General features: G+C 46.7%; 1 protein-coding gene across 2 annotated transcripts in view; it reads left to right on the top strand.

The window, feature by feature from the left end:
• Positions 1-7,857: 7,857 nt before the first annotated feature.
• Positions 7,858-19,078, top strand: part of SLC45A3 (solute carrier family 45 member 3) — a 42,705-nt gene continuing 31,484 nt past the window's right edge. Inside the window, exon 1 of one of the 2 annotated variants that reach the window (XM_030561582.1) lies at positions 7,858-7,898. The gene's annotated coding sequence lies outside the window, so the exon portion shown is untranslated. The remainder of the gene's footprint in view (positions 7,899-19,078) is intronic. The other variant, XM_030561584.1, reaches the window with a different exon arrangement.

Here is a 19,078-nt window from a genome sequence, read left to right as displayed (position 1 = left end):
ATTGTGTGCACAAATTATATTCTGAGCCCTCTCGGGGTGTCATGATGCTGAATCCTTCCCCCGGAGTGAGAGGAAAGCTCATTAGATCAGAGCACTATCTGGCTCCTGCACCTCCCACTGAGACAGGACACAAGGATTATTTCCTAAAACAGGCTCACCTGTGTCTCTAGGTTAGGGCAGTCAGCAGCAGCGGTGGCAGCTCCAGTCTCCTTTCCCCTCCTCTCCCTCTGGCAAAAATGGTTGGTCTTGAAGAACGCTCAAAACAAAACCCAACTGTTCCAATGGCTCCTCTTCAGCTTTGCAGGCAACTTTCCTCCAAAAGCATGGAGAAAATCCTTGGGAGCCAGCTGCCTCTCACCTCACGGTGGACAATGAACATGTTGTGGACTAGGGAGACAGCACACTGCATTGGACTCTGGACTGGGAATCAAGAGACGTGGGTTGTCTTCCCAGCTCTGCCCTGACCTGCTGTGTGTCTTTCGGTAAGTTACTTCACCTTTCCCCTGCACCCTTTGGGTTGTCTGCTTAGACTGCAGACTCTTTGGAGTTGGGACAGTCTCTCATTGTGTGTGCATGTGCAGCACCCACACAATGAGGCCCTGCCCTCAGGTGTCTACTGGAATACAAATAATAATAGGCTCTGAAGTCCATATCTAGGCACTGAAATCAGCAGTTTGATTTTCAAAGATGCTGAGCACCCAACATCTTCTATTATCTTCAATGGCAGCTACTAATCTGGAAATACATCCACTGATCTAGATTCCTAAGTATGGCATTAGCAGTCTTGCTTTAGACCCCCAGCTCTGAAAATCCGGGCCCCTTGTTTCTTCTCCTAAGAGAAAAATGCATGAGAGAAAAATACATTTCCTGTTTAGGGAGAATGAGAAGATAAGCCCTAAAGTGCAGCTGTCTGCTCTGGCCACCCTCTGTGCAAACAGCCAACATATTCCTCTTCTCCCTTTGTCAGCTCTGTTGACTTTTTTTTCCTTATAGATGCATTAGACACAATTATACACAATCCATCTCCCACGAGGATCACTTTGAGCTGGCACGAGAGTCTTGGGAATCCAGGGAGCACACAGGGCAAAGCAGGAGAAAGCTTCCTAAACTCACAAGTATCCAGCAAAAATTCCTCCCTTAATTCCAGAGGAAACTTCAGTGAGCACTAAATGAACATGTCGCTTTGCAGTCAGCGCACTTTCCCTCCAGAAAGAACAACGAGGAGTCCTTGTGGCACCTTAGAGACTAACACATTTATTTGGGCATAAGCTTATTCACCCTTCCATGTCAACTGTTGGGAATAAGCTACATCTACCCTGTTTGAATTGGCCTCGTTAGCACTGACCCCTCACTTGGCAAGGCAACTCCCATCTTTTCATGTGCTGTAATATATATATCTGCCTACTCTATTTTTCACTTCAAGCATCTGATGAAGTGGGTTTTAGCCCACCAAGGCTTACACTCAAATAAATATGTTAGTCTCTAAGGTGCCACAAAGACTCCTCGTTGTTTTGCTGATACAGACTAACACGGCTACCCCTCTGAAACCTGTCCCTCCAGAGGATCTCCAAGGGCATTATAAATAACGGAGCCACCTAACACCTTAGGCAAGGTGTGGAGAGAAAATCTTATTTTCTCACTTTACAGAAAGGCACAGAAGACTGAGGTGATTTGCAGGTCAGTAGCAAGTCTACAATGGAACCAGGGGCCAGATTCTATGCTGCACCTTTAAGGTGGCCCAGCACAGAGGCGCAGCCCAGGAATGAGATGGGCTTTGCCCCTCCCGGATTCTGAGGTTTAAGGCAACTTCCTTGCTCCTGCCAGTAGGTTATCCCCATGGAATGGATGGAGTCAGAGCACTGCAGTCATGCCACCTGCTGCCAGCATGCCCCTACGCTGGGACTGCGAAAGAAGGGTGCCCATATGCTAGCGGGTTAGGGTTTTGCCTGTAACAGGGTTCAAAAAAGAACTAGGTAAGTTCATGGAGGATAGGTCCGTCAATGGCTATTAGCCAGGATGAGCAGGGATGGTGTCCCCAGCCTCTGTTTGCCAGAAGTTGGGAATGGGCAACAGGAAATGGATCATTTGATGATTCCCTGTTGTTCATTCCCTGTGGGACACCTGGCATCGGCCACTGTCAGAAGACAGGACACTGGGCTGGATGGACCTTTGATCTGACCCAGTGTGGCCATTCTTAGCTTTGCAAAAGGAGAATTCCCCCAGAGGCCTCTCCATTGCCTTTCCAGGCCTCCATGGCAGGGACTGGAATCTGGCCCAAGTCTCCTGGCTCACAGTCTCCTCGTTGACATTGCCCTAACAGTTGCTAGAGAGGCTGAGCTGAATCTGCCACTCTCCTTATACTCTGCACCAAATTGCCCAGGTTCAGGCCATCTCAGTTCTCTGTTCATTCGCTCTGGGTTCTGCTTGCCACGTGAGCTGCTGACACCTGGCCCCTGTCAAGATTTTGGCAGATACAGCAGGCACAGCATGTACCCTGGTATGTTAGATTTGGATAAGCCCAGGGTAAATCGGCAATGTGATCTAATCGGGCACAAGCATCTGAAGTGGCAGTTAGTGGCAGTTAGCCCAGCACTTCCCCTTCCTCCTGATAGATGTAACTCTTGTTAAGTATGTGTTTAACGTAAAGCACGTGGCGTCAGTGGAACTAATGCTGTAATTAACACTATGCTGGATTGGGGAGAGCATGCTCAGCACCTTGCAGGATTGAGCCATGAAACCATAAAATATAAAATGTTTTTAAAATTCGTAGCTGGAGCATGAGGGTGGGCAGTTTGGCTGGCTCAGGAGAGTTGCAGAACTTCACCTCTAGCTGACCAGCTGAAATACAGCCCAGCGACTGAGAGTTGTTACTGTAGGACAGTGGATCAGAGGCCTCTGTGTAATGAATTTGTCAGGTCTCAGCCCAACGCCCTGTGGACAAGCATCAACACCACTCTCACTGTAATGTTGAGGGGCAGCATGGAGGAAGATCTCACTGCCACTGCCCATTCTCTAACAGTCCTGTAGCTAAACGGCATTGTCTTTTCACTGCCTGACAGTCACATTAAAATAATAGAATCCCACTGGCGACTGTAGCCCTGCCATTCCTGCTGTATTGTGCTTACATTGTACAGCCGCACACACAATGCACCTGACCTGCGGCCAGACAAGCACTGCAGGTGAGGAGGCTGTGCCCTTCTGGTCCATTTACAGCTGTAACTTTCCCAGGCAGACCCGTCCCATCCTCAGTGTCAGTCTGGCACATTAATATTATGTATTACTTACACAGTGCTGAGTGCTTTGCTGACAGCTAAGAAGGATACATCCCTGCCTGAAAAGCTTATCATTGAACATTTTCAACAAGATGCAGTAGATGATAGCAATGAGCAGTGGGGGGTGGGAATAAATGGAGAGCAGGGCAAGGGTTACAAAAACAAGATCCTGCAGCTACTTAGGGTGCCTGTGGGCCTGTCTTGTTCCAAACAGATCCATCCTCTGGCCCCAGTTCAGCAAAGCCTTTCAGCACAGAATCCATCCCCATTCAGCAAACAACATAAGCACACGCTTAACTTGAAAGCAATGGGATTTAGGCACAGGCTTAAAGTTAATCATGCACTCGCATGCTTTGTTCAAGAGGCATGAACTGGGGCCTGTGTGTGCGTGTGCACACATCATGCATGCCTCGTACAGAAGATGAAATGTGCAGAGTAAATGCTAGGAGTGATCGTTAATAATTATACTTGGCACGTGTGGTGTTTTTCATCTGTTGATCTCAAAGGGCTTTACAAAGATGGGTAAATATCGTTAGCCTCATTTTACTGAGGGGGTGAATGAGAAGAGAGATGTGAAGGCTCAAATGCTCAAGAGCGACCCCTCATTATGAGCACCTCCATTTGTGAGAGCCTAGCTGGAGATGCTTTGGGCCTGATATTCAAAGATGCTGAGCAGCCATAAGCAGCACAGGCACACATGGGCATCTCCACCAAGCTGCCTTCTCGGGCTCCAGAATCTCAGCTTTCATATCAAGTTTCCAGCTGTTATGGCTGGGAAGAAAACCATGAAAATGTAACTGATTCAGGGCTGTCTGCCTGAGCCTGGATGCTGGGAGAGGTGGGACCTGCCCCCTTCACCTCAGTGATAATCATGTAAATGTCAACATCATTAACCATTTCATTGCTCACAGAAGCCAGCAAACTAGGAGAGGAAAGATCATGGATCTGCGCCATCTGCTGTCAGTGAGGTCCCATTTTGGATCCATGATTGGGTGGAGTTTGGGAGATGCCATCACTTTTTTTCTTCCTGCCACAGTCAAGACAGAGCAAATCCCAAGGTGTCTAGCAAAGCTCATGGGCATATTCAAACTCCACTGAGCACTGGCCATGCCCTTGAGCACCCCCAACCACATGTGGAACATCTGCACAATCTACTGTGAGCAATGCCTCATTTTGATGATGACTCAATGGGCAGAGCTGATTTCACAGTGGAGCTTGGAAGAGTTTTGTCACCTTGTTTCCCCACTGTTCCCCCCATTCCACTCTTAACTCCATCTGAAGTCAACAGGAGCAGCAGATGCTCAGCATCTTCAAAATTCCAAACCAAGAAGTCTCAAAGTGGGCCCCTCGAGAACAAAGCCCCCCACCATTACAGGCCACCTTAAAAAATCTGGCTGCTTGTGACTAGCCCAATGTCACACAGAGAGGCAGAGGCAGAACTGGGACTAGAACCCAGAAGTTCTGGCTGCCATACTACAGCTCTAACCATTAGACCTTTGCAGTTCATCCTGGAGCCATGGTGTTTTGGGAGTCAGATATATGTTCCAGCTGAGAATACACCATACAGACTACACTGAAATAACACTCATGCTTACCTAATTAACCATCTATAATTATAAGTGAACAAGGTTTCCCCAAATAGAAAACATGGACAGCTCTGCCCACGCATAAACATAACAAGTTTACAAGCATAAACATAACGAGACTCTTTTAAAATGTGCTTCCAGCTAAATATGGACTGGAGGGAACTTTTGCAGGAAACAGCAGCAGCGTTTCCACCCGTCAGCTATCCCAGTGAGCTGTGCCAATGAGTCAGTTCCCATCGGTTCAAGTGACAAGAAGTGCAGGTGCTCCTGTGCTTTTCCCAGCAGTGCGCGGATTCCCTTCAGCAAACTGTTCAGGAGGGAACAGCTGCTCAAAGTGAAAACAAGACTGTTCATACACAACTGATCCAAACTGGAATACAAAGTGGGACTGAGACCCAAGCAGAGACCCAGTGGTACTCAGCTAAGGGACACTGTAAAAATAAGTGTCTGTGTGTCTCTTCAACTGATAGAGCTGGGTGAATATATTGCAAAACAGTGGGCCAGATCCTCAGCTGATGCATTGACTATATGCCAGTTTGACATCAGCTGAAGAACTGGCCCAAATGACTGTTTGCAAACACTAGTTTGAATTAAGAGCAGCTGTTGGTGTCCACCACATTCCTGCCTTTTTTTCATCTTCTGTTCACGAACATTCACACAAACAGATATTTGTTCACACAGATGTTTGGGGAATGGCTGTTCTTTGTACGGGCACCCGTCTTTACATGTGGATGAGGGGATTCATGGATGAACAAGAGCACTCATTATTCCTTAAATCATTCCATTCAGGCATCCAATCAAAGAGAAAAAAATATATATACCGAGTGACTTAAGCAACAAATCACACACCATGAATAAAGAATAGGGAACTGGTCACAAACTGTCCATAGTGTGAAATGTGTTTGCATTCAATTGAAACAATTACAGATTAGAGGGGATGGAGAGGGAAGGTCAATTCTGTGGATAATTCACAATCAAGAATTAAAAAAAATTGGGGCTACATTGTTCAAAATATCAGAGGGTAGCCGTGTTAGTCTGGATCTGTAAAAGCAGCAAAGAATCCTGTGGCACCTTATAGACTAACAGACGTTTTGGAGCATGAGCTTTCGTGGGTGAATACCCACTTCCTCAGATGCATGTAATGGAAATATCAACCTCCCTGGCCACACTATAGCAGACCTTAAGGTGGCCATCCTGCAGCAAAAAAACTTCAGGACTAGACTTCAAAGAGAAACTGCTGAGCTTCAGTTCATCTGCAAATTTGACACCATCAGCTCAGGATTGAACAAAGACTGTGAATGGCTTGCCAATTACAGAACCAGTTTCTCCTCTCTTGGTTTTCACACCTCAACTGCTAGAACAGGGCCTCATCCTCCCTGATTGAACTGACCTCGTTATCTCTAGCTTGCTTGCTAGCACACATATATATACCTGCCCCTGGATATTTCCATTACATGCATCTGAGGAAGTGGGTATTCACCCACGAAAGCTCATGCTCCAAAACGTCTGTTAGTCTATAAGGTGCCACAGGATTCTTTGCATTGTTCAAAATGACTAATGACACACATTGCTTTGTTATTGTAGGGTTGCTGATGGCCTGGGCATTGGGGGCTGTGTTTTCTAGTTTGTTCAAGGGCTCTGTGGTTCTTATTTGTTATCATAGGGCTTGTCATAGGTGCTGAGACTGCATGCCCTGGATTCTTATTGTAATGTTGCACAGGACCACGGGTCGATGTACTCTGTATTATTATTGTTGGGTTGCTCACAGGTATTTCATCCCTGTTGAACGGAATCTAGTGCCTGGAAGCCAGCTTCATGGACCCTAGTGAACCACTTGATTATACAGGGCATTAATGTTCCTGGGTCTAGGGTCAGCCAAGTATGGTGCTACGGTTCTGGCACGGTTCGCTGGTGCCATGTGAATGAAGTGGTCCAGCACCAGCATAGGTAGTGTTAGGTCTCAGGAGCCTTCTGGGCTGGCAGAGTCTAGTGCTCTGGTTCCAGCACATTTGACATTGGTCATCTACTTGCTTGAAGTGACTTGGCTGGAGCCCAGTGTAACTGGCACTAGAGTCAACCATGGTGGTGGAAATTGAGTTTGTACCCAGTTCAAGTGAGCCTTGGGCCCACCTAAGACTACATAGTTCGGTGGCAGAGATCCAGCACATTTGCTTGGCTCAACCACTCGTCCAAGTGTCAGCAATACCCAGATCTCCAGGATAGTCAACTGGGGCTCTGGCATTCCTTTCCTGGGAGTTTCCCCTGACAAAATCAGGCTGGGGTCCTGACTAGGACATGGTATGGCCTTCCTTGCCTCCCGAGTCCTTCCGCTGGGTTAGCTGTTGTTTTACTGTAGGCCTGCTGGAGGGCACCTGGCTGGGTACTGTGTTATTGTAGGGTTGCTCAGGGGGCTGCGACCTGTGGTGTGTTATTGTAGGATTGCCCAGGGGGGCTGTGCCATGTGGATGTTATTGTAGGGTTGCCCGGCGGGGCTGTGCCTTTTGGTGTGTTATTGTAGGGTTGTCCAGGGGGGCTGTGCCCCGTGGTATGTTATTGTAGGGTTGCCCAGGGGGCTGTGCCCTGTGGGTGTTATTGTAGGGTTGCCCAGGGGGGCTGTGCCCTGTGGTGTGTTATTGTAGGGTTGCCCAGCGGCTGCTGCTCTTTTAACATGCATTTTAAGCGGGGAAGGGAGGCATCTGTTTGAAAAGCAAGAGGCTCTGTCAATTCTCTGTGCTGACGCCAAGACAAGGGGGCAGGGCAGGCTGGAGCCCCGCACGCCCCAGGAAGCCCGGGGCCGCGAAGGGATGTCTCCCTCCCTCTCCCCCCCGTCTCAGCGCACCCCGCCGGGGCAGTGTGTTCCCCCCCAGCGCCGCGGCGGCGCATGCTCCCTGGGAGCGTGCAGCAGCGAGGCGATTTAAAAGGCGGCAGAGCGCGGAGCCGAGCGGAGCAGCAGCCAGGGAGCCGGGCTGAGCCGAGCCGAGCCGAGCCGAGCCGGACCGGACCGGACCGGACCCGAGCCCACCCCCTGCCCCTCTCCAAGGTAGGGCGAGCGCGTGCGGGTCCCCTGCCCGCCGGGCGCGCTGGGCACTCGGGCTGAGCGGACGCGGCTCAGACTCTGCCGGGAAGCCAGGGCTGCCCCCGGCCGGGGAGAGGGGCCAGAGAACCCCGGCCCCGGCAAAGGGCGAGTGGCCGAGAGCAGGGCCCCGGCTGGGCTGCCCCATCCCTTGGCCGCTCAGCCACCTCGCCCGGCTTTCCGTGGGAACTCGGACCCCCATGCGCCGGGCGTCTGACTCACACCTAATCCCTGGGCCGGCGGTTTGGGGGGCACGCAGCAGCCCTCGGCAAAGCCTCTGTCAGATAGTCCCTGCTCCGCTGTCCTCCGCTCTGGGTTATTGCTTTCCTGGGGGGTCAATCAGTTCTGTTCTGGGGCTGCCCTAGGAGGACACGCGGCTGCCTTTATTTTGGCTTTTTTTTTTTTTTTTTAATAAATGTTTATTCCTTTTCTTATCGGGCAATGAAGTAACTTCATCTCTGGATCTCGCGTGTTTATTATGACCTTTCAGTGCTTTCCTTTCCCCAGGTTTGTGTTATGCTGGCTCTGCTTAGTTCAAAAACAAACCAGGAATCTGAACTATGTGGAACTCCGGGGTTGCTGAAGTTTGTCAGTCGTCTAATATGACTGTAAATATATATACATAGATATTCAGTTTTGACATACTCCAGCCTTTCCCTCTCCTGCATAGAGCAAACAACATGCTTTTAACACCCTCCTCATCTGTCAAGGGGGCGAGAGACCACAGAAACTGGCTCTTTCTGAAGGAGGGAAGGGATTTTGAGGGCTAGCACTCTTCCTGTAGCTGTAAATAAGTGTGTTCTACCTCTCCTAAGGTATTTGAAAAGGCAGTCAAATGTGGTGTCTTTTTAAGTAACATTAGTAATAACAATGAGGCTATTGGAGACAGGGAGCTCCTTTTAATATAAAAATATAGAAGTAGCTTTAGTCAGCATGAATGAATGGTATAAAAGTGCAGGACATAGGTGAGAATGTCAAGTAGCGCCGATAAGAAACCAGTGTGTTGTGTTGTGTTGTGTTGTTTGTGTCTTCCTGATCCAGTTTTGTTCTTGGTGGATTTTGTGTTATTACTCTTCTGGCTGCTTTTGTGCAGTCCACAAGTTGTTACATATGTTAGTCCTAAACACTGGAGGGAAGAGGAGGAAAGTCTAGAAGAAGAGATATGAATCTGGACTTTCCAGAATCCTGAGAGACTTGCAGGGATAAACCAGCCAATACGGTAATTAACCTGAATCAAAGAAAACAAGCATGTCACAAAACAAGTAATGTTGGTATGAGCTGAGTTCCTGATGGCCACGCTGCTTTAACTGCTTTAACCAGTTCATGTTTCCCTGTGTGCAGGGCCCTCCGAAGTTCACGGCCATGAAAAATGCATCACAGACCATGAAATCTGGTCTCTTATACAGCAGTGGTCCCCAACCTTTTTTGTCTGGCGGGCGCCGGATGACAAGCCACTGGGGACCGTGGTTGGCGGATGAGCATCCACTTAAATGCCACCGAGACCGTTGCCGCCAAAATGCCACTGACAATCAGCATCATCCAGAGGTGTCGCTGCTGAAATGGTGCCGAAAATCAGCGGCATTTCAGTGGCGATACCTCTGGATGATGCTGCTTCTCGGCAGCATTTTGGTGGATGCTTGTCCGCCAGACAGTATGTGGGCGCACATAGATGGCCCGGTGGGTGCCATGGCACCCATGGGCACTGCGTTGGGGACCACTGCTATACAGATTTCACGGGGGAGGCCAGTATTTTTCAAATTGGGGGTCCTGCTCAAAAGGGAGTTGCAGGGGGTCGCAAGGTTATTTTAGGGTAGTCATGGTATTGCCACTCTTTCTTCCGTGCTGCCATCAGAGTTTGGCAGCAGGAGAGCTGCGACTGGTGGCCGGATGCCCGGCTCTGAAGATGGTGCCCCATCAGCAGCAGTTCAGAAGTAAGGGTGGCAATACCATACCCTGCCACCTTTACTTCTATGCTACTGCTGGCAGTGAATCTACCTACAGAGCTGGGCTCCTGGCCAGTAGTTGCTGGTCTCTGGCCACCCAGCTCTGAAGGCAGCGCTGCCACCAGCAGCAGCGCAGAAGTAAGGGTAGCAGTACCACCCCCCCACACACAAAAATCTTGCTCCCCCGCCCCACCAACTGCTTTTTGGGTCAGGGCCTCTACAATTACAACACTTTTTGAAATTTCAGATTTAAATAGCTGAAATCATGAAATTTACTATTTTAAAAATCCCATGACTGTGAAATTGACCAAAATGGACCATGAATTTGGTAGGGCCCACCTATGTGTGACTGCTTTAGATCAAATAGAAAGTGTAAGGAATTAGGGTTTGTTAGAAATGTAAGGAATTAGGATTTTTGTTGTTAGTGATAGGAAGTTTGATTTCAGTGCTTCTCCAAAGTCACTTGGTCTGCAAAACTGGACTGGAAATGTTTCAGGAACAACCCTTCTACTCCCAGTCTGGACCTGGAAGATTCATGGATAATGAAAAGGAATAAACCAAAGTCAAGCAAGGTTCAGTTCAGGTTTGATTACTGTCTGAGATAAAGGTTCAAGGACGTGTGTATGTGACACTTAATCAGAACTTAACTGGGAGTTTTTTGAAAATTTTACTCAGAATCTATTTCTCAAAGTGCGTAAATGACATAGGTTCCTAAGTCACTTTCAAAAAATGGGACTTGGGCTGCTGAGTCACTCAGACACTTCTGAAAATCTTACCTGCTAACTTTTGAACAACTTCTAAGTTACTCACTATACCTACAGGCCTCTTTCTATCATAAAGGATCAATTTATGCCACCGGGTCCCTTCTTGCATCTTCCCGTTGTTCCTTTGTAGCTTTCCCACCCTTAAGGGAAGTGGTTCCTAGGGGCTTGCAGTGAAAGAGCCAGGGTTAGAAATCAGGGATTCCTAGCTCCTAGTCTTATGCTGAGATTGCCCAGTTAGACTCTGGAACATGTTGCCGTAAGATATCCTTGAGGCCAAGGACTTAAGAGGATTTTTAAAAGGATTTGACATAATATGACTAAGAAGAATATCCAGAGTTGTTAATAACTTTATGAAAGAAAGAAATGAGAGCTTGGCAAGGAAGAGTCTGATGTATAAAACATCATGCTTCAGGACATAAACCAACCTTTTAAGTACCAGAAGACAGGAGAAAATTTTCCCCTGGGGGAGGGTTTCCCATAAGAGTCTACTGCAGGTCTTATTCCTCCAAAGCAGCTGAAGTGGGCCAGTGTTGCAGAGAGGATACTGGACTAGATGGACCAGAGCTCTGATCTGGTCTGGCAATTCCCACAATCATGTCTTGCCATCATCTCCAAGGGGGGGTCTGTTCTTTAAAACACAAGACAGCACTTGCTTGGGGAAAAAACTTTGAAACCTCTTGGGATGAATTACTGATACCATTAGGCCCAACCCCTATTGATTTGTGTTGGAGGTGTCCAGAGCTAGGGATTTTCCATACATAAATCTGAATAAGATAAAGATTCCTAAATAATCCTATGATTCAGAAATACATAGAATTCTATACAGTACATTGTAGACAAACACACAAGGAAAATCCGTGAGCACAATCTTCTAGAAGGAGGGGGTGGTGGCATTGCTGCATTTGAGGTTGATGCTGGCAGTCAGAAACACTCGCTACATAAATCATGAGGGATGCTTATATCACCAGACTCTGAGATAAAAATTAACCTTCTATAAAATCTGGAGCTATCTTATTTTTGGTGGAGTAACTACAAAATACAGATGCTGAAAATAAACTCTTAATCATTAAACCTAACAACGTACTTCGGTTTGGAGCGCTAAAAGGATCAGTCTTCCCTTGGTTACACCTCTCCACCTCTCTGTGGAAGTTCACCCTGGGTGGAACCTAATATACTGTGCCAGTTTCATGGAATCAACTAGAGTAACTGCTAGTGTGTTCTCCAAAGGAAAATCTGACGTAGGAGTGCAGCTCTATGAAGTTGTGCTCTGGAAATCTCATCCTGCTTGTAATTTGTTATGTTTTATTTTCGCAATATATATTACTGGCAATTGACAACTGGATCAGACAACTTGTCCATTTAGCCCAGGATTCTGACTCCCACCATGGCTGGTACCAGATGCTTTCTAGAAAAGTGCAAAAAAACCTCCCTCTTAATGGACAATGCAGAATAACTTGTGTCTAGAGGCAAGTTCCTTCAGTCTGTTAATGGCTGGCCCATTCATTGAGCATGGGAATTCATACCCTTTAAATTTGTATCCTAGCTTATTTAGCAAAGGATGTTCTTATTATTCATATAAATGTCTAATCCAGTCATTGACTCTTGCTAAGCCCTTGGTTGGCCCCAACCACTGGCGCAATGGTAGTGAATTCACCAGGTTAATGATTCATTGCATAAAGTAACTCTGGTTGGTGGGTTTTTAAATCTGTTACCTTTCAGTTTCATTTTGTGTTAAATTCTCAAACCATATAATTCTGGTGATCCCCAATGCTGCAGCATCTGTCACTGCACGTGGACTCTTCCTAGCTGTAGCCCAATTCAGGACTCTGTTTGTTTGTAGTGTTTCTAAAAGCTGTTTTGACTCTCACTTACAAAACACAAGTCCCTCTTTGTCCCCTCCAGGCTGTTTCTCCTCTGTCTTTGCCACGTATTTCTTTGGTGTAACTTCAACCATGATCAGGTTTGTGGATAGCTCCAAAACTGGAGTTGGACAGAAGCAAAGTGACTCAGAAAGATAAGAGCAGAGGGGAGGAAAGCAATAAAGGGGAAGATTGCTACTAATCAGTGTAAAGCCCTGCACCCTGGGAGAAAAAATAAGCAGCACAGAATTAAGATGGGGGAAGGGAAAGGAAATTTAAAAAGCAGCACCTGGCAGGTTTATTTTCCTCTGTGCTGTCCCAGGGTCACACTCTTTCATATAACCAAGCCCTGTAGCTTCTGCATGAGAAGGTGCAGGGCTGGGATTGGGAGACAAGGAAGGGAGGTGTCCCTGGGAGGATCTTTGCCTTAAGAATAGCAGAGAAGCTTGCAAACAGTTGAAGGCATCCATGAAATAATATGTGCTGCACCGGGCATGAGTGAGTGAGTGAGCACCAGGAAAATATTGCCTGGAAGCATGTGAGTGAATTTCACTTTAGGATATGCAAGCAAAATCTCCACAAGCATGGAACATCCAGAGGACAGGAAAAGAGCAAGACAAAGACGTCCTTTGCAGTTTTTGTCATTTGCCTTGTCAAACCCCAGGTACCTGTTTTAAGACTCAATGCAAAAAACACAGATATTCTTTAAATCACAGTATTGCTTGTGCAATATGGCATTACTCACTGCAATAAGAGTGGCGGTGAGAGAGGTGCCTGTGTGTTTCACATCTAAGCCACCCAGGGGCTTGACCATGAAATATAACTATATGGAACTCTAAAAGGCTCCTTTATTATTTTTGTGCTGCTCCTTGGAGGTCTCTAAACTTGTGGCCCTTTTTGTTTTCGTATCCTCAAATGTCAGTTCCTGGTTTAGTTTGAAAATATTTAACATTTTTGCTAATCTGCATAAGAGAAAAAGCAGACCCCATGAACATTGTCTGGCAAAATAAGAAATGTAATCGAGGCACGTAGCCCGAATGACTTCTTTGTCTTGGTGGCAGAGGGAGGTTGGAACATATTCTGCAGAAAGCAGGTGTTTGATCTACAGGCATTGAATAAACATTTTTCTCTTCCTCTAAATGCCCATACTGTGAAATTGCAGTCACCAGTCCAGTTCTCAAGGTCTTGTTCCATGTCTGTGTGGGGATAGTACCTCTGCAATGAAACATGGCACTGATTTCCAGCTATTTAGAGCTAGAATCCCAGCGCTGCCATTCCCAAGAGTTAAAAAAAATAGTCCCAAAGATCACAAGATTGTTTGGTTTTTGTTTTTTTAAATACATGATTTAATCCAATGTTAGGTTCTTTTTACTTGCCTTTTGGTTTCTGAGCCTTTAGCCTTCATAGTCTTGTATGCATTTGACTAGCCTCTAACTATTTACATATCCTATTTGTGTTACTGTAAAACCTGGAAGCCCCAGTCATGGACCCAGGCCACATCGCGTTAGATGCTGCACAAACCCAGAACAAAAAGACAGTCACTGCCCCAGACCGCTTACTGTCTAAGTATAAGACGAGACAACAGATGGATACACACTGACCAATGAGGGAGGACAAGGAAACAGTGAGACCGTATTGGTCAGTGTAATCAGTTGCACAACAGCAACCTAACCATTGTCAAGCTTTTTGGTGGGCATCACAACCAAGGAGAGTTACGGAGGAGAATGAGGGAGCGGTGTGGATGTTAAGGAGCAGCTGAGGGGCAGCATGGGAGAAGAATAAAGATGCTTGTTTGAAAATTAGAGAACTCCCTTCCCATGCAATCTCTGGGCTGGTGTTTGAAATTCCCACACTGGGTATAAAACAGCAACTGAAAGGATCAGTGGGATGGATTTTCATGAGGACTAGCTCACAGCTGTATAAGTAGAGCTTGGCTAAACAACATCTGAAGTGGGATGTACCTACCCAAGAATGTAAAGGGTGTAAGTCAGTGGAGGAGCACAGGACTCATACAGGGTATATAACTTGGATTAATGGGAAAGGGAAGGGGGAAATCTGGTGCTTGGTACCGAGGAGAGAACCTTCCCAGCTCTCAGATCGATTAGACTGTCGAATAATGCCCATGAGATATGCTGACAACCTCAATGCTCGAGACACATCAAACCAGACTGGACAAAGCACTAGAGAATGTACTGTTGGGAACAGTCCTGCATTCTCCCCCCCGTGGGGGAGATGATGCAATAGGGCCTTTTTCATCTTTAATTTCTCTGAACACAGTCCACTCTTATTCCCCCAGATACTCCCATTCATCATTGTTCGCAAAGGCCATTCATAGCAGGGCACGAGCCTGGTAGGCGAGAGCGGCGAACTCTAGCTGTCCCCCGCACCAGTTGAAACCGAGCTTGGGTGCTGGTTTGCATGTGTCCACCCTTGGCCAGGTACTTAGTAACGGGCAGTGCCAGCACCGTAGTTTTGTGGCTGTAGTAGGCAGAGTGGAAAGCTCCAGCTCCTGCGATAATGGAAACTGCTGCCCATGGTGGCCTCACTGTGTGCTAGAGGCATCCCCGGGGAGTAATGCAGAAGTATCCATAACTCACCAGAAGTCTCCTTCCCCTTCACATGTACCCATGTAAATACGGCAGGATGCTAAGATGCCTGCAGGAGGAGAAAACCCTGCCTTTTCCAAAGAGAGCCTGCAATGGAGAGTGCACCGCTGACATCCTGCTAAACACAGTGTAGTTGTAAGAGGGCTCTCGCCCGTCTGTCCTCTTCAGCAGATGCCTCCGGCATTAACGCATCCCACTTTGTATCAGTGCAACGCTAATCTGTAAAGCGTGCACAACAAGAAATGAGCCCAAATTCTGGCTCCAAGCACTCCTGCACTAAGTGGCTGATCCTCCTTTCTCTGGACTATCACCCTGATAGGACACAGCACTGGAAGGGACCGCCTGGGTCACTGACTCCAGTCTCCTGCTATCTCAAGTTACCCCGTCGTATATTTCCATTAATAAATTTATCAAGCTTCACTTTAAATAAATAAGGCTGGGATTTTTACACAGGCATGTAAACGGAGTTAGATGCTCAATTCCCATTGGATGTTGGGGCTTTTAAGTGAAATCCCAGCCTAAAGCCACTTCTTTAGAAAGATGAAAATCTCCTTCCAGGTACGTAGAGCAGAGCAACAGCCTCATGTGAATTCTTACAGCTGTCTGTTAAATCCCTGGGGGATGGGAATTCATGATGGTTTGAGATGGTTTAAAAAAATGCCAATTTTCATTTGAAATTTTGAAAAATCTGTTCTTCCTCACCTCAAATTACCCACAAAAATCTGTCAGGTTTTTGATTAAACTTGATATTTTGATTAAAATCTTTGGTTTGTTTTTACAAAAGCTGGAGATTTTCAACTACCATGAAAAGGTTTGTTTTGGTCAAAAAGCCATTGTTTCATCAGAAAAGTGTTTTGATGGAAGATCTGCGACCTGCTCTATTGATGATGCCAGGACCATAACAATCTTAATGAATATGAACGAAGGGATTGGTGCTATAAAGGTGTCCCTAAAAGAGCTCTAACACCCCTTTGCATGGCGGGGTGGAGGGTAAATGCCAGACACTTCAGGGAGAACTATGGTCCACTGCCCAGTCCAGCTGCTTCTCACACACTCATTGGTCTGATATGACTCAGGGGAGCTCCCTGCTTCCAGCTGTCTTGAGGGTAGTCCTCAAACGGCAAGGTCTTTTGTCTGTTTCGAAGACTATTTCATTTTGATGACTGAAAACGGAGAGGGAGAAACCCACCAACCTGCTGGTGGGGTTCAAAGGGCGTGCTGAAAGGTATGTTTGCATCAGGCTCCTTCAGCAGGGACACAAATAACTGGAATTGCAGGCCAGAAAATTGCTATGAGAAAATGTACTAACTACCACATGATTACAAAAGAGCCTATTCGTTCTATGTGCATCTGGGATTCTAAGTGCGTCCTCCAAGGAAGAGCATGACATCACACTCCTGAAATGTCAAGGACAAAGGGCTGTATAACTTTGAGATTGTTTTACTTTGGGATTTTCATGGATGATTTTTGGACAGTTGTGGTGCCCTCCCCACCCCCCACAGTCCCCAGTGGTGATCCTCTGTGTCTATCAAAAGATAGATTTCCCCCCCCCCCCCCACTATTTTCTCAAGACCATGTCTGCAAACAGCACCGTTCAATGGAACTCCCTTTGGAGGGAGTGCTACTGGAGTACTTTTGCTACTTCCGAATTGGCCAGCAGGGGTATTATTAAGGCTAATCATCATTCCCTTCTGCCACCATTCACAGGGTTTGAGCATTTTGTCTCTGCTGCATTCCCAGAGAACCACAAATCATTTCAATAATCCAGCCAGGATGTTTTATATGTCACTGCAGACCAGAGCCATTGGTCTGGCAATTAACTACATCAGGTGGAATATCTCAAGCACTGCAGCTTTCTAGCATTGCAAATTCTCCCCAAGGCTGGTGCTGGGAGCTCAAGGCACGATGCTGGCTCAGCAGTGAGTTAAGTCTGAAGCATCTAGCACCGGCCACTGTCAGAAGACAGGCTAGATAGACCATTGGTCTGACTCAGTATGGATATTCTCATGTTCTTAAATCCCTGATTGTGCAGTATCCACCTTCCCGTCGTAAGCAAGAAGTTCTGCTCTCGCTTCCTATTTTCCCAGCTCTGTACACAGGCAGTGTGATCTCAAGACAAGATAACCACTAACACCCTCACAGTTGCTACAGTCTTGGAGACTTTTATGATGATGAGACGAAAAAAAAATGAGCAAAGCAACTATAATGGTGATACTGCAGGAGCCAGGGCTGACTTGCCGGTAGTGTAACTTGAGTTCAGTGTGATTTCAGCACATGTTGCTCATATGGGAAGAAGAGACTGAACTAGTTTTTCCTTCCTATTGTGTTTCCAATAATGGAACTTAGAGGTGCAGGCACTTTATACATTTCCTTCTTGTTTGTTCTCTTCCCTAACCCTTTTTTATGGCCTGTGCTGGACTGCTCCCCCAGACAATCTATGGAAGCATTATTATTTTTTTAACAAAAGTAATGCAGGGGATCATGGTTTAAAAAAAAAATAGGAGAAAAAAATAAGTCAAATCTCATATGTTTTCCCAGGCAGATCTGATTTACACTGAAATTCCCTTTGCACCCTGAAAGAGCTTTGGGGCTGTCTCGCCTTCTGCTAGGACATTAAGTTGCAGAGGGGTGTGCTGGGGGAGGCCTTGTCCCTGGCATCCCAAGTGGAGTTTGAGTGGCCCAGCTTCAGCCATTCCTACTCCACTGGGTACATCTGTCCAAGAAATTCAGTTATTTTGAACCCTTTACTAGATAGTAGGGGGTGGGGCAAAAGTGGTCTGGTTTTTAAATGAATGTCTGGCTGGTGGCAACACTTCCTCTCACCCTGTGGATTTGTTATTGACTGTGTTAGTTGCTCTCAAATTCTGTAATTGCAGATTTTGGGGTTTTTTTTAACTTATTTTATTTTATTTTGCTGCCATTCTCAGTCTCGCATTTCTAAGCCTCTTGCATTTTTCAGATTCTTGACACTGTGGAGAGATGTTAAGCTGGTGAGTTATCTGTCTAGGGAGGAGGATCTGTGTGGAATCCCTGGATCATATGCTTCTTTCTTTTAGCTGTTAGTCAGAATGTTTCTAATTGTGGAATGTAATGATGAGCTAGTTTCCTATCTGTGACTGGATGTTTCAGGGCTTTTTTTTCTTTTCTTTTTTTTCCTGTACTTTCCTTTTGTCTTTGTTGTATGCAAGTGTAATGTCAGGGCTGACTTTTAACCTTCTTCCTCCATAAAAGTCCCCAACCACTCTCTTTAGGACTGCTGGGAAACTACTCAAGTGAGTCTCTCAAATGTCCAGAACAAGAGGTTTGGGACACACTTGCTACGAATGGGCCTAAACAACAGGCGCACCAATGAGCCAGGGAATCTATCCAGACAGTCTGCATGCTCCGTGTGGCTCAGGCTCAGATTGACCCCTGAAAGCTGGTCACTACTGGAAATGAGGCCCATGGGCCTGGTTCACCATTGCACTGCACCTTGCAAAGTCACTTGCACTAGTTAAAAATGCTACCTGGTCAGAATGGGAGCACTTCACCCACTTTGTGCCCGTATAAATGGCTGTGCAAGGTGCTGGGAAAGGGCAAATTAAACCCTATCTGCCTTTCCTGGAACCCCCTGAATCTAGCTAAGCTATCCATGAGTATCCGTGTCCGCACCTAAAAAGTCTCTACCTCACGTAGGAAGAAAGGTGGAGAGGGTTTCCTGGGGACTCAAGGGAACCTATTTCTTTCCATTATGAATTAACCCCTTCCTACCAAGAGCTGGGAATTTAGGGATGTGGTGGCTGCTGAGCTGCTTTTGTTGTTGAAAATCTGGTTACAGAAGCCCACAAAGTCACCTGGGAATGCACAGTACTCATGTGTTATTACACAGCAACGGAACGGGGGAGAGTCCCATTCTGAACTCCTCCTGCAGTCAGATGGGTCTGGAATTGGATCCAAGCTTGGCAGGCTGGGTCCTTTTCTACTATTGAGAGAGGC

Source organism: Gopherus evgoodei, chromosome 4 (assembly GCF_007399415.2).
Source record: "Gopherus evgoodei ecotype Sinaloan lineage chromosome 4, rGopEvg1_v1.p, whole genome shotgun sequence".
Taxonomy (NCBI): domain Eukaryota; kingdom Metazoa; phylum Chordata; order Testudines; family Testudinidae; genus Gopherus; species Gopherus evgoodei.
Note: the sequence above shows the minus strand (reverse complement) of the source record. Positions and strands in the feature narration are given on the sequence as shown.